Source organism: Patella vulgata, chromosome 7 (assembly GCF_932274485.2).
Source record: "Patella vulgata chromosome 7, xgPatVulg1.2, whole genome shotgun sequence".
NCBI classification, from domain to species: Eukaryota; Metazoa; Mollusca; class Gastropoda; family Patellidae; genus Patella; species Patella vulgata.
The window spans coordinates 46,055,977-46,069,798 of NC_065885.2; the positions used below are offsets into that span (position 1 = coordinate 46,055,977).

The following is a 13,822-nucleotide window of genomic DNA, read 5'->3' on the forward strand; positions in this document are numbered from 1 at the left end:
TCACTTAAAATTTATACACAGTGTTTAAGGTCGTGAGACAAAGAAGCCTAATGATTTTCAACAATTTTTGATCATTACTGTCAGAGTTATGGACCTTGATCACCTTGAAAAATAATTTTTTCCAGAGTTATGGCCCTAGATATTAAATGTTTTGTATGCTAAATGTTAGCATGTGGCAGAACTGGAAGCCAAACAAATTCTAATGATTTCTGATAATTACTTTATGAGATTTTAGTGTGTTGTAAATGTTTTCATTACTGACTAAGAAATGGGTTAACGCATGCGTGCTAGATCAATAGGTCTGTCAAGTGGCATTGTTTCGATTCCCCACTTGTATGTGACAAGGATTAAGATTGTCTGTTCAACCTCGTGGGTTTTCTCTGTGTCCTCCCACAGCTAAAGACCCCCACACACAAGCGAATTATTCATTAGTATGCAATATGTAGGCCAAACCATTACTCCTTTCAGCAGTTGACTTAATAAGGACAGATGTAATATAAGCTTAAAAAACCTGGCCATTCCCCCCATGTAGCCCTGCATTTTAATATACCTGGTCATGATTTAGTGTGTACCATAGTACAAAAAATTCCTGATAAAGATCAGAAAAAATTGAACACAGCAGAGAGTCTGTAGATTCATAGACAACATTCAGTTTGGCCTAACGGTTTAAATGAATTAAATCCAGGGGGTTTCAAAACCATTCATAATCATGCATAATTTTTCCTTACTTGTAACATTTTACCTAAGTTTTAGTTAAGCTAACCTTTCATGTTATGTATCTAAGTCTATGACGTCATCATTCCCACGATGTCATAACTTCCTATGATGTCATAACTGACTTCCAGTCATTTTGTATTTAGTTCTTCATCCCTGAAGAAGTTAGTATTTTTACTGACGAAACGTTGGATTAACCCTTTCATTGCGTATAGCCGGTAGTATGGGTATGGCATTGCTCATGGCTGCTATTGATATTTTTGTTCATTTTATATATCTTTATCAAAATCCAGTGAAAAAAACAATATCTCATAAGTATTTCATGGAGAAAAATTCGTTTTCGTGTTAGCTTTAGTGAGAAATCAGAAATCCAAAATGGCCGCCATGACGTCGCGTGACTACATTATTATGCAAATTTCCAAAATTCTATTTTTTCCTCTTAGCCCAACCTCATGCCCATCCCAACAGACAAAAAGATTTTTCATAAAAGCTTCCATAAGTACTGTTTGGCATTCAGTTCCAACCAGTGATGGGATTTCAACAAAATTATTGTAATTTAAGCAGACGTTTTCAAAACACAATAAAGAATCACGTGTCAACAAAATATATTCAAATTGATATGTAAAAGAAAAATAGGTGCACCTCGTTATATTTCATGTTTAAAACACGTACGGTATTCAAATTTATGTCAATAATATTCCTACAAAATTACATGACATCAATACTATAGAATGGCAGCGTGCTGACTGCTGCCTATCTGTTTCAAACTCCCCAAAAATTACCGTATTTTTCGGGTCATACGTCGGTACATTTTTCAGCAAAGTCCGACATTCGTCTGATACTACGTTTCGATTTATATACGGAAGGTAAAAAAATGACATCCCGAAATTTATTTCGCCGTAAACCGTAGTTAACGACGCTCAAATACAACGAGCGTGTGACACCAACTGCTAAATAATTGCATTCGAGTGTAGCATGCGCTATCGTCTAAAACAATTAACTACTTACGTCATTCCAATCGAAATATTCGTCAACATTTCTTAGCGTGTTTATTTATTTATTTATTTATTTAAAGACATAAACCCCATTCAAAATATGATCATAAATCCGACAATATGCCATCAAAATAGAATCTTTTCCCGGACATCAGTCATATTGGATTCGGCACGTATACACCTTAATTTCACGTGTCTCGCGAGATTTGTACTTTCATTTTAATTACTGAAGTATAGTGCCATATGCGTGTGTGTGAAATATCTTTATTTAACTTCAGCTTTCACCGAAAATATATCACAGACAAGTTATCGGATACAATGTATGTTGATTTGAGGTGCTATATACTATCAGGATATGTGACATATATGACTAATTTCTACGTGTTATTGTCCGACACAAAGGAGATTAAAACGTGAGACAATGGACAAATCACGGGTTAATCAGATTAAGTTTATAATCACTCTTATTGGATTGATATATCGTCCGACAAAGGAGAAGCAATGACATCTGTTCAGGATTGATTTGATGAATTGTCCGACAAAGGATTAAGTCAGCCAATTAAGGCAGAATAGTAGTTAATCAAGGTAGGTGTGTAGACGACATAACACGATAAATAGTCGATCACTTAATTACCTAATCAATCCAGCCTATTATCAACGATAATCGGGTTGCACGGTAGTTATACACTCAGTACACTATATTAATTTTGGAATTTGAATATTATTCACCATGTCTTGATGTCCGATTGGGCATATTCCCTGTCGGACAATTTTGGGCGTTTCGAAAAAAGATTCGGACAAGTCCGGAATATACAGGTAAAATCCCATCACTGGTTCCAACCCCCCTTTTTTCCTCAAAAAAGGGTCTAGCACAGGCAGTGGATTTACGTCTAGCATTGAAAGGGTTAAACCATGGTTTTTATACGCCCACATTGAAATGTTGTATATTGTCGTCGGTCCGGCATCCACAATTGCTTGTGGACGCTCTAGAGGCTAGAGTTAATATCCAATTGACTTTAAATTTATACACAGTGTTTAAGGTCATGAAACGAAGAAGCCTATTGATTTTCAGCAATGTCCAATAATTACTGTCAGAGTTATGGCCCTTGATCACTTCAAAAAATCTTGTGGACACTCTAGAGGCCAAAGTTAATATCCGATTGACGTTAAATTTATACACAGTGTTTAAGGTAATGAGACGAAGACGCCAATTGATTTTCAGTGATTTCGGATAATTACTGCCAGAATGATGGCCCTTGATCACTTCAAAAAATCTTGTGGATGCTCTAGAGGCTAAAGTTAATATCCGATTAACTTTAAATTTATACACAGTGTTTGAGGTCATGAGACGAAGAATCCTATTGATTCCCAACGATTTCTGATAATTACTGCCTAAGTTATGTTTCGTTGCCTGGCAACCTATCTTTTGATATTGTATTCTATTGATTATTTTATTGGGGGCTTATGTAAATAAGTCTGGTTTATGCACTGACACAAACTCGTTCACATGTCATCTCCTTTTTTTCGAATCTGCCTCTTTCTAGAATACAGCGCGTAGGCTAAGTCATGCTATATGTATTCGGCAAGAAATATTTCAAGCTTACGTGCCTTTACTATCAATAGCACCCAATTCCAACCGGGTCGGGTGGAATCGCATTCAAGAGATGTCGGCGGCGTCTTTTTTATCTACAGTTTGCTGTCGGTACTTTTTTGTCTGACGAATTCTGCAAGTATTGCCGCGACTGCAAGAAACATGGCGACAGGAACGAGGTCCCTTTCAGCAACTTCGTCTTCCAGTTCTGTTTTGCCTTTATAAATACACTTACATAGTACGGTTTCTTCAACATACCTGTTTTGCATTTCTTGTGTGGGGTATTATCAGGGCTCTATAAAAGTTGAGTGTGCCTGCGCACACACTTGAAAATGTGCCTGGGAGGGGGGCGTGGTCTTTTATGAAAATTAAACCCTTCTTGGTGTATTTTCAGAGCATCTGCTGCCTTTTGTATTTGGTTCAGTGCAAATCAAATTTCCATTTATATATTCAAATTTTACCAAATTCACTTAATTTTCATCAATGATACAGGGATCTAAAAACTTTTTGACACCACCCGACCGAGCATAAAATTGTCCTGCCCCACTCTGTTTCTCTGGATAGTTGAGGACCTTTCGGTATTTGTTGTTTTGTTGGGGTTTTTTTTTTTCAAATATTACTTTATTACTTTGAGATTAAAAATTAAAACGATTCTTAAAACGGTGTTTGTGTTTTATTTGAGTACAACGAATTATGACAACAGGTAGATATTGATAATTAAAACACGTTGTATTATTTGACTTGTTTGTAAAGTTGTTGTACGTGTCTCACGAATATTATTATTATTACGGTGGAATGAGAATCAGGTCAGGCAGAAACTGAGAAAGCTCTCATCGTCCTCCTAGTCCTACTCTCGGGCCGTAGCAAATCCACGGTCAACACAGGTAAGAAATAAAATAAGAAACATCATGAAAATATGCAGGCATGTGTTGGACAATACGACATTCAAACCTGTAACATTGGAGTGCCGTAAATTGGTCTGGGTAACCTATTTACGGCAAATAAACAAATATAAAGACCGTAGAATAATTGTAAAATGAATATACCTAGGCCTACACATCTTAAGTATAAATAAACAAAATACCAATACAGTATTGAATACTGAAGCGTTTCTTGATTGAATTTAAGAGTTTAGACTACTTTTTTATAAATTTCACTGATGTGGTTACTTGTATAGTTGAATTTTACTACATATGCTTACATTCGTATTTCGTGTAGCATATAGCAGATCATGACTCATGCTGGCATTACACAATGGGTTCTTTAAGTTGTATTCCTAATTGTTTTCAAATTTGAGTGAAGTCTGTGTCACTACAGACCCGGGACTGTACAGCGCAGTGGACGCTTACGGCTAGCCCCCGGATCCACTTTTTTAAAAATTTCTGTATGTTTGTGTTTTGCTGAGTATAATGTCCTGTCCGTGTATTTGTTTTTGTGTAAATTTTGTGTGGTGCAGTCCCCCTGCACTTACTAATAGAGGTCACAATTTTTATCTGATTTAAAAAAAGTTTGAATATATCACTGTTACACCTTAATGACAGTTTAGCTCGAATTTCGTGAAAATCAGACCAATGCATGTTTATAACCCACAGATCTCGGTTACTTTCGATATTTACGCATATCGGACCATAACGTCCTGAATTATGCCCCCTGATTGTATGAAAAATCGTGTTTTTAGCTTGTGGACCCTGTAGAGGTCACAATTTTTATCCGATTTATAAAACCGTTACAATATATCACTGTTACACCCTAAGGTTGGTTGAGTTTGAATTTCGTAAAAATCGGACCGAAACTGACAAAATGGACGTCCCTCATTCGCAAATAGTGTCAAAATATTGTGTATCAGGGTTGTGGACCCTCTGGAGGTCACAATTCTCATCTGATTTTGATCATATTTGAAATGTATGTTTATAACCCACAGATCTCGGTTACTTTCGATATTCGCGCATATCGGACCATAACTTCCTGAATTATTGCCCCTGATTGTACGGAAAATCACATTTTTAGCTTGTGGACCCCATAGAGATGACAATTTTTATCCGATTTAAAAAATCGTTTGAATATATCACCATTACACACTCAGATCTTGGTTCCTTTTGATAATCGCGGATACCCGAACTTAACTTCCTGGATTATGGCCCCTGATTGTTCGAAAAATCGCATTTTTAGCTTGCAGATTCTCTAGAGATTACAATTTTTTTTCCGATTTTAAAAACCCTTTAAATACATCACCATGTTTCTGGGGATTTCCATTCACATGATTACAGCCGTAGAAAACGGGATTTATCGGTTTTGCAGACTGAAATTTGCTACTTTTGACTAAATGTAGCCTGCTTTTTATCTGATATTATCAAGATTATAAATATTATCATTCAAATTATTACGATTTTTATAAGTTTTAACTGGCTAATATTCGTGGATTTGAGTTGTAAAATTTGTACAACCTATTCTATAGGCCTACCGCTTATTTGTGATGTCACTCAGATGTGACTGAAAACGCTTTTTGGAGTACCGTATTAAAGTCTTTTGGGTAGCATTTTATGTACATTTTCACAAAATATTTAAAAAAAAAAAAAATTCTGTCATTTAAATTATTGACCCGAAACCAAAAGGGAATTTTCATTTGTTCATTGTTGTATGCAGCAAAAACGAGTGCACAGTGTAAAATGTGCTAAAGACATTTAGTATTAGCCTATGAATCAGGGTATGAAATAACACGCGAACGGTTGTTCAGGTTACGCATCGGTTACCAAGACCCGGAAACACGCGAACAGACTTCCATTCTCGACCACCGAGCTATAATTTAAAAACTGAAGGTTTCAGTTAAATTATTCCTTGAGTTCGCACCTGTCATTTGGCGGTAGCAAATCAACTCGTGGACCCATCATACCTTGCAACATCATTAGCGAACAAAATTGCCTGATCAATAAACTGATTTCTATTGTTTTTATTTCTTAAATTAATGGTGATTGAGTAATAAAAATAAAACACCCAAGAAAAGGAATGTTATATTTGCAAATTATCAAATAAAAAACATACGTTTCTACAAAGAATCTTCTGATATTTACGTAAAATAGGTCAGAGGTGAAAATTCACACCGTGTCAATGACTTTGGCATTATTCCAATATTTTTACGTTGCCACTTACGGCTAATAATTTTATGACATGGAGAATGAAATGGAATCAGATTTTTTATGATTTACTGCCATGCATATGGTGGAATATGATAATTTCGAAGAAATCAGCTATTTATATTTTTTGGGGACGTTATGATGCAAAGATAGAGTGGTTCATGATCAATTTTTTTTAAAACAAAAAGACACTATTTCGGGATTATTTTAACCTTTTATGACAAGACATACCATAAAAACTTTATTCATCATCAATTGAAGTCTGACCACTTTTGATTTTTGAGGATATAACCATTTGGAAATATGTTATAAATGCTTCAAAATCTACCCGGCTTCCATAATCAAGGCAGATAACTCTTCTTTGTGAGAATAAGAGTTATGTCCCTTGGTCGCCGTAAAACTGTAACGTAAACGCATGTCCCTGAAACGAAATTACTTTATCGCAGTCGGAAAACATCGTTTATTTCCTTGCTGCGAAGTAACGGAATACACTCATGAGACGATTATTGAATTTGAAACGTGTGCACATGCGCAAACGCTTAGTTGTTTCAACAATATACCCACGCCTTCAAATGCCTTAATGTTAATGCTTAATGCTACAAACCCAAAGCCTGGCATTCTATAAGGAATACAGGAATGTTAACAACTAATGAAATGCTTTGGGTCAATCGATTTTCTGCACCAAAATCACCAAGAAAAGTTTTAATATGGTTGGTCATATAAGTTACTTACAGTCATATTTTAGGCCACATTATGACCAATCAACCAATCAAATTGCTTATCTCTGCTGATCCTAAACATAAAATGCACATCTTCGAACTCCATCAAGCCATTCACATAATCAACACCTACACCAAGTTTAAAAATTCGACCTCAACTAGAAGAAATGAAATGAAATCAGGTTTAACGTCCTACTGTTCTGCTCCTAAACTGGGCTAATGATGACGGGCCTAATGATGAACGGCCTACTCTTATATCGAATTCCAATTGCCAGGGGATCTTTTACATGCATGCCAATGTGTACACGGGACCTCGGTTTTTCGTCCCATCCAAAGGACTAGACAGCTGTCCTTGTCATGCCCTCCATCCTGCATCACTGACAATGGGAAACCACATAGGAAAATCTGAATGAACTTTCTCGCCAAATGCAGGGATCGAAAACCCAACCTCCAGGCTAGCGAGCCAGCGTCTTACCCACTTAGCCACGTGATCCCCCTCAACTAGAAGAAGAATTATTGTGTCCCAAATGGCTTGATGAACAGACAGACAAACAGGCCCATTTTTATAGTTCCCTGCTTTCTTCGAAAGGCGGGTGACAATAATGTTGATGTCAGCAATATAATTATGCACTTGAAAGTATGGCAAAGTTATCAGTACAACAAGGAAATTTTAAAATTGAAGGAGACTAAACTTCCTTTTAGGCATTATTCGATTTAAAGAAGTAATTCCAGACATAGTTCAATGAGTGAATTGTTTAAAGGGTGATTAGCTCTATTCTTTTAAATAGACGATATTGGGTCAAAAAACACATATTATTAATCTAATATGAGTATAAAGTAATATGCCCAATTTTGAATTTGTTTTATTGTATATTCTAATCAGTTTTTAAGCATATAAAGTAGTATGCCCAATTTTGAATTTGTTTTCAAGCGTCATTGTGAAAGATTGGATAAAGAGCTGACACTTCGCGCTATAATAGTTAAAAATAGATAATGTCAAGTGAATATGCTGAAAATTTCAGTAAAGTTGCTGAACTCTGAGTCAAGAAAAAACTCATTTCAATAACACTGTAGACTCAGTTGTCATTGTTAATGTTGTAACGATAATAGACAAGTCTCGCCTATCCATTTTTACGGTTAATCACCAAGCATTGTTGAACAGCAGATCAGATTGAAATTTGTGTAAAATCAGACCCATCAGATGTCATCGAGGGTTGATTATGGTCTTGTAATGTTAATACATGTCTAATTAATAGATCATATAACATATCACTAATGTAATACCTGCAACTGACAGACTTAGCTAATGTATAATACATGTTTATTATGTTTGGTGAAATACGCGAACAATTAAAATTGAACGGCAGTCATTTGCGCCTGCGATAGTATATTCTGCACTGTTTGTTTTGTTCTGTTTTTGACAGTGGTGGGGTGTGTGAAACAGCCATTTTAAATTACTTCCGCATTGTCGATAATGTCTCAGGTGTGTGCTTGTTAAAATTAAAGTGTTAATTTATTGTGGACTTACCCATTTCTTATCAACACCCTTTTATTTAACAGAACACAGTTTTTATGGGAAACAGTCACAGGTTACTATAGCCTACATCTACAGTACTATATCAATATTTACAATCGTTAACAATATAATATTGTTACGAACAGATAAATAGCATACAGTTAATGAGGAGACAGAAATGTATGGAACACAATGATGACAAAACAAATATTATATCAAAATAATTATCCACTATAGATAGAAGTAGCATTGGTGGAATACACAAATCGAATATTGTAATTAATCACAGCTCTAAACTACTTTTGATATCTAGAAATTGTCATGGGTCGGTCGCAGGGATTGTATGCCTCCTTTAAGAATCATCTCTGGTGTGGAAATAGTCCAAAACACCATCACATTCCGAAATCTGTGCCTCACTCCACAGTAAATCTAATTTACAATTGGAAATATTTAGGAGCGATTATCCATAATAGAATGAAAGTTGATGAAACAAGACTATTATCCAACAAGAGTATCGCATGTCTGTATGAATGTATTACACGTATGTGTTTTCTATGTTATATGTATTATTAAATGTATACGACTATGTCTAAACATATATGTATACATGTTGTCCTAAATGGACGTTTTGATGCAATTAACATCTTATCTTATCTAGCACAAACATCTTGTAAGTATATAAGCCAGTCTTGATAGCATTATATGGAAAATAACCTTCCGATTTCGACTTTTTTTCCCATAAATATCCATGTAAAGGAGAACACATAAATGTTTCCAACCATATATGGACTAATTCATAATTTAACTGTCTGCTGTTTTTTAAAACTAGAGAGGTCCAGTTATATACTTCCCTTCTCAATATTTAGAATAAATGGAAAAACTTAACAGTTTTTGCATTTCATTTCCTAGGAATGAGTGATTTGTTGCATAGTTTTTCCGCGTCTCTTTAGGGCAAGCACAGATAAGCAATTTGATGGGTTGATTGGTTAATTGATAATGTGGCCCAAAATATGACCTTTGTCACCAGTCTAACGCCTAGTTTGTTCAACTTTTGTTGCTCTTAAGTGATATTGTTGGCTTCCTGACTTGGTTAGCTAGCTTTTAGGCTTTGTTTCAGCTATGGACTCTAAATTTTAATTATGGTCACAAATTAGTGCTAATTAATTAGCTCTTAAGCAGTCATTTTGTGCAGTGAAACTCATAGAAATGGTGTTAGAAAGAAAAATAATCCCGGACAAGACAATTTAATCAAATCCACTCAAACATCATTATGTGACCTAAAATTTGACCTTTGACCCATTGTCACCTTTGAATCAACTTTTTTCGCTCTTAAAGCGGAAATTGCAAATTTTAAAGTTATATTTTTAAAATTAAAATAAAGCCTGAAAATAGATGGTATCCATAAACAGTCCTACCTTGTTAAAGAATAATCCTATTAATCCTATATTTCACTATTGCCAGCTGAGAAATTGGCAAACATATCATTTTCCTCTTCATTTTTAAACGTTTGAAAAAGCTACTCCATGGTGGAGAATAGAAAACAAGGGAGGTAATTGTGTTATTATTTCCTGTGTAAATGACTTGTAAGTGTGAGAATGACACCTATGATCGTATAATTGTGAGTTGACAACCTATTGAGCAAAAGACATAGAAATAATTACGTTTTGACTTTCTGAGAAAATTTGCAATTTCCGCTTTAAGTAATATTTTGGGTTTCCTGATTTGGTTAGCTAGCTTTTAGGCTTTATTTCAGTTATGGACTCTAAATTTTAATTATGGTCATTTATTAGTGACCTTTGTCACCTTTTAACGAGTCTTAAGCAAGGTTTGTTCAACTTATGTCGCTCTTAAGTGATATTTTTGGTTTCATGACTTGGTTAGCTAGCTTTTAGGCTTTGTTTCAGTTATGGACTCTAAATTTGAATTACGGTCACTAATTAGTGCTAATTAATTAAGCTCTTAAGTCGCATTAGCACAACATTGTATGCTCTTAAGTCATGCATTCTGTTTCTTAGTGTTAAGAGTGAAACGCTTGCCCAAATATTGTAGATGGACATTGAATTTTAACTCCCATTAAATATGGGAGGGTTAGGGAAGACTTGGCTTTCCAAAATGATCTAAGGGTAAAATATGTGACCGGCCGCATCTAAATAAGTCGGAATGCGCTAAAATTAATTTTTGCACAAGAGACAAAATATGCGAAAATATTGATTTTGATCGAAATTGAGATTTTCACAAAAATGAATCTATAAATATACTATCTATCGACTCGAAAGATCAAAATAGCAATAAAACATTTTAAAACGCCTTTATTTGGACGTTTTGTAAGAGTACCGTATTCTTAAATCTGTCTTTTTCTGAATATTCTCAGTGGAATTAGATATTTTTCTCTGCTCGCAGCGGGGCGACCTGTCAAAGCGGAGAATCTCTAGTTTATAAATATGACCAAAGTATTGTCGATGAATTCATTTTGAAGGAATATAAAAGGGTTTTAAAACCCCTAAAAATGTAAATACACTCCACTTGTTGCTATGCTTCCAACACGACTCGTTTTCTGATTGGCCTAGACAACATTGTGGTTCCGTGGCCGCATCGAGGCTCAAGCAGACGATAGAAATTAGATTTGGGCAATGTTATGGGGTATCTACATGCGATTCACTCTGAGAAGTGGCAGAAAACAACTGTTGGTGTTGTTGTTTATAATATACAATGAATATGATATTATGGACAGGTTGATTTACTTAAATTATTTACACTTGAAAATTGTTAAAAACACAAAATAAAAAGGTCCTTCGATACCAACAACTTAATTCTGATCATATATAGATAGCCGTTGAGTGTTAATCAAAACATTGTAAATCAATCAACAAGCCGTTCGTGTCATTGAGTAATACTAATCTGTAATCACTTCTCACAGATTAATGATTAGTTGATTGATAATTAACAATGATGAGGCCGCCGACAATTCATTATTTACTCCGAATAACTAATCAAAGCGGCGATGATTTAAGTCTCGTTTGGTCTGTAAGAAAATAATTTATAGTCCTTAAATGGAAATAAACAAAATAGCCAATAATTTTCTTTCCGAAGAGAATTTTATTGATAGGTGAATTCCGTTTACTATCGCTTCATACGGCATGCAAAGTTAAGAATGCATATTGGATATTGTTATTGTTTAAAATTCTATTATCACCATGGGTCGGGAAAATGAGAACGACCAATGAGTCGAAACACGACGATTATCGAGTGGGAAAAATAATCTGCTATTGTTTAATTACACCGCTTCCAAAATGAACGTAAGCATTTCATGCCAATGAAATTGAAATTTCTATTCTATTATGGACTCATATTTTGATACCGTTATGGTACCTGAGGCTTAAAATAACAATAGACTTATTGTACACGCAAAATCTTAATTCAGGCATGCAGCTGTGGCGGCTTCTTTGATGATTAAGATAGGCTACTAAACTTGATTACCCAATCAACAACCTTAATCTTCTGACTACTGGCACCAAGGTGCTAAATAATTGATGAGATTAACTGAAGTTAACTTAGACTACTAATGTATACACTGTTCTAAATTATAACGCTATCATAGGAAATGTGAATATGCCGCATGTGTTGTGGATGTTTTGCTATGAAAAGAGCGCATTTACTACGATTTTCGTCTTCGGCACCCTTGAAAACCTAAAAAAGAAAATATTAATATTAAACGACAAAATAACGAAAGATTTAATGGCATGGTTGCTGTGTGATATTGTTTTAGAACATACCATCACCCAAGCCCAATGAATTAATAAATTAAATTCTCGTAATGAAATTATATCCACTGTAAATAGCATTTGTTTACAGCTATCTCTACACTGGCATCATAACCGTGCCATACGAAAACTCCATAGTAAATACAGTGGAACTATTTTCAATTAAGGTGTATAGTCAAACCATGTTACTACTGTATCTTTGATCATAAGGCCTAGTACCATGTCTTTTATCCAACCTCGTGGGTTTTCTCCGGGTCCTCCGGTTTCCTCCCACTGCTAAAGACCCCTACGCGCAAGCGAATTATTGAAATAAAATTAAACCACATGTTAGTCCCGAAATGACCTAGTTTGTGTTGAGTGGACGTTAAACCCCATTTCTCTCTCTCTCTCCATCTCTTTTAATTAGAACTCGGCAGTCAAAACAGTAGATCAATCAGTACTCAATTAATTAAGCTGTAAACAATAGTCAAACCATATTAATACGGGATCTTTGATCATTAGTGCTTTCTCTTTTAATTATTATTATCATCTGCTCAACTGAATGACCTACTGTTTTTACTGCCAAGTTCTAATTATCTGTTGTTATAGATTTTGTGTTTGTCGGTATTATTATTGTTATTATTATGGTTCTTTATATTTATTACCCTGATTGACTTTTACTAGTAGAATATTATTAACCAGCTTGGGGTAAGCTAACGATAGGTATAAATTAATAGGCTGACTTGATTTTATCATTAACGTTACCTGTATGTGTTACGAAAGTCAATATTAATAATAGAGCCGAAAAACCCTGTCATATCAACGAACACCCTGATGAGATAACAGACAGAACATGCCTATGGCCGACCGCCTTATTACCTCACCATATTAATGAAAACCATGACGAGATGATCAATTGCAAGTTAAAACCGGTCAAACCACAAATAATCAGCTACCAATGAAACGTGGTCTTGGCCGTGGTCGTTTTCAAACGAAGAACATGAAGAATATTCCACCACCAGCGAAACGTGGTCGCGGTCAAACCACAAACAGTGATATTATTCCACCACCAGCGAAACGTGGTCGACATGGGCGTTAACGGAACATTAAATTAGTAATCATAATAAACACCCAATAGCTAAATGATTCCGCACCCCACCGTATTGTAGCAAAATGAACTGGCTCATCTAAATGGCCACATTTCCAGTGCTTGAGTTACTTTTCTTTTACAAATCATCCTATTTCGAGTGCTATTATTATTCCATTTGTTATTATATTTTATTAAAAAAAATACTAGTAATTTGTGATGCATTATAATACAATTTGTTATTATATTTTCTTAAATTTATGGGAGTTTTTAGCATACTGTTGTCTTTTGAAAAATGTTCTCTTTTCTTATACTTGATAGCATAAGGT

At 35.0% G+C, this 13,822-nt stretch overlaps 1 protein-coding gene across 1 annotated transcript in view; it reads left to right on the top strand.

Moving 5' to 3' along the window:
* The window catches only part of LOC126828350 (nuclear pore membrane glycoprotein 210), a 398,410-nt gene that overhangs the window by 269,568 nt on the left and 115,020 nt on the right, over positions 1-13,822 (top strand). The gene's annotated exons all lie outside the window — the stretch shown is intronic.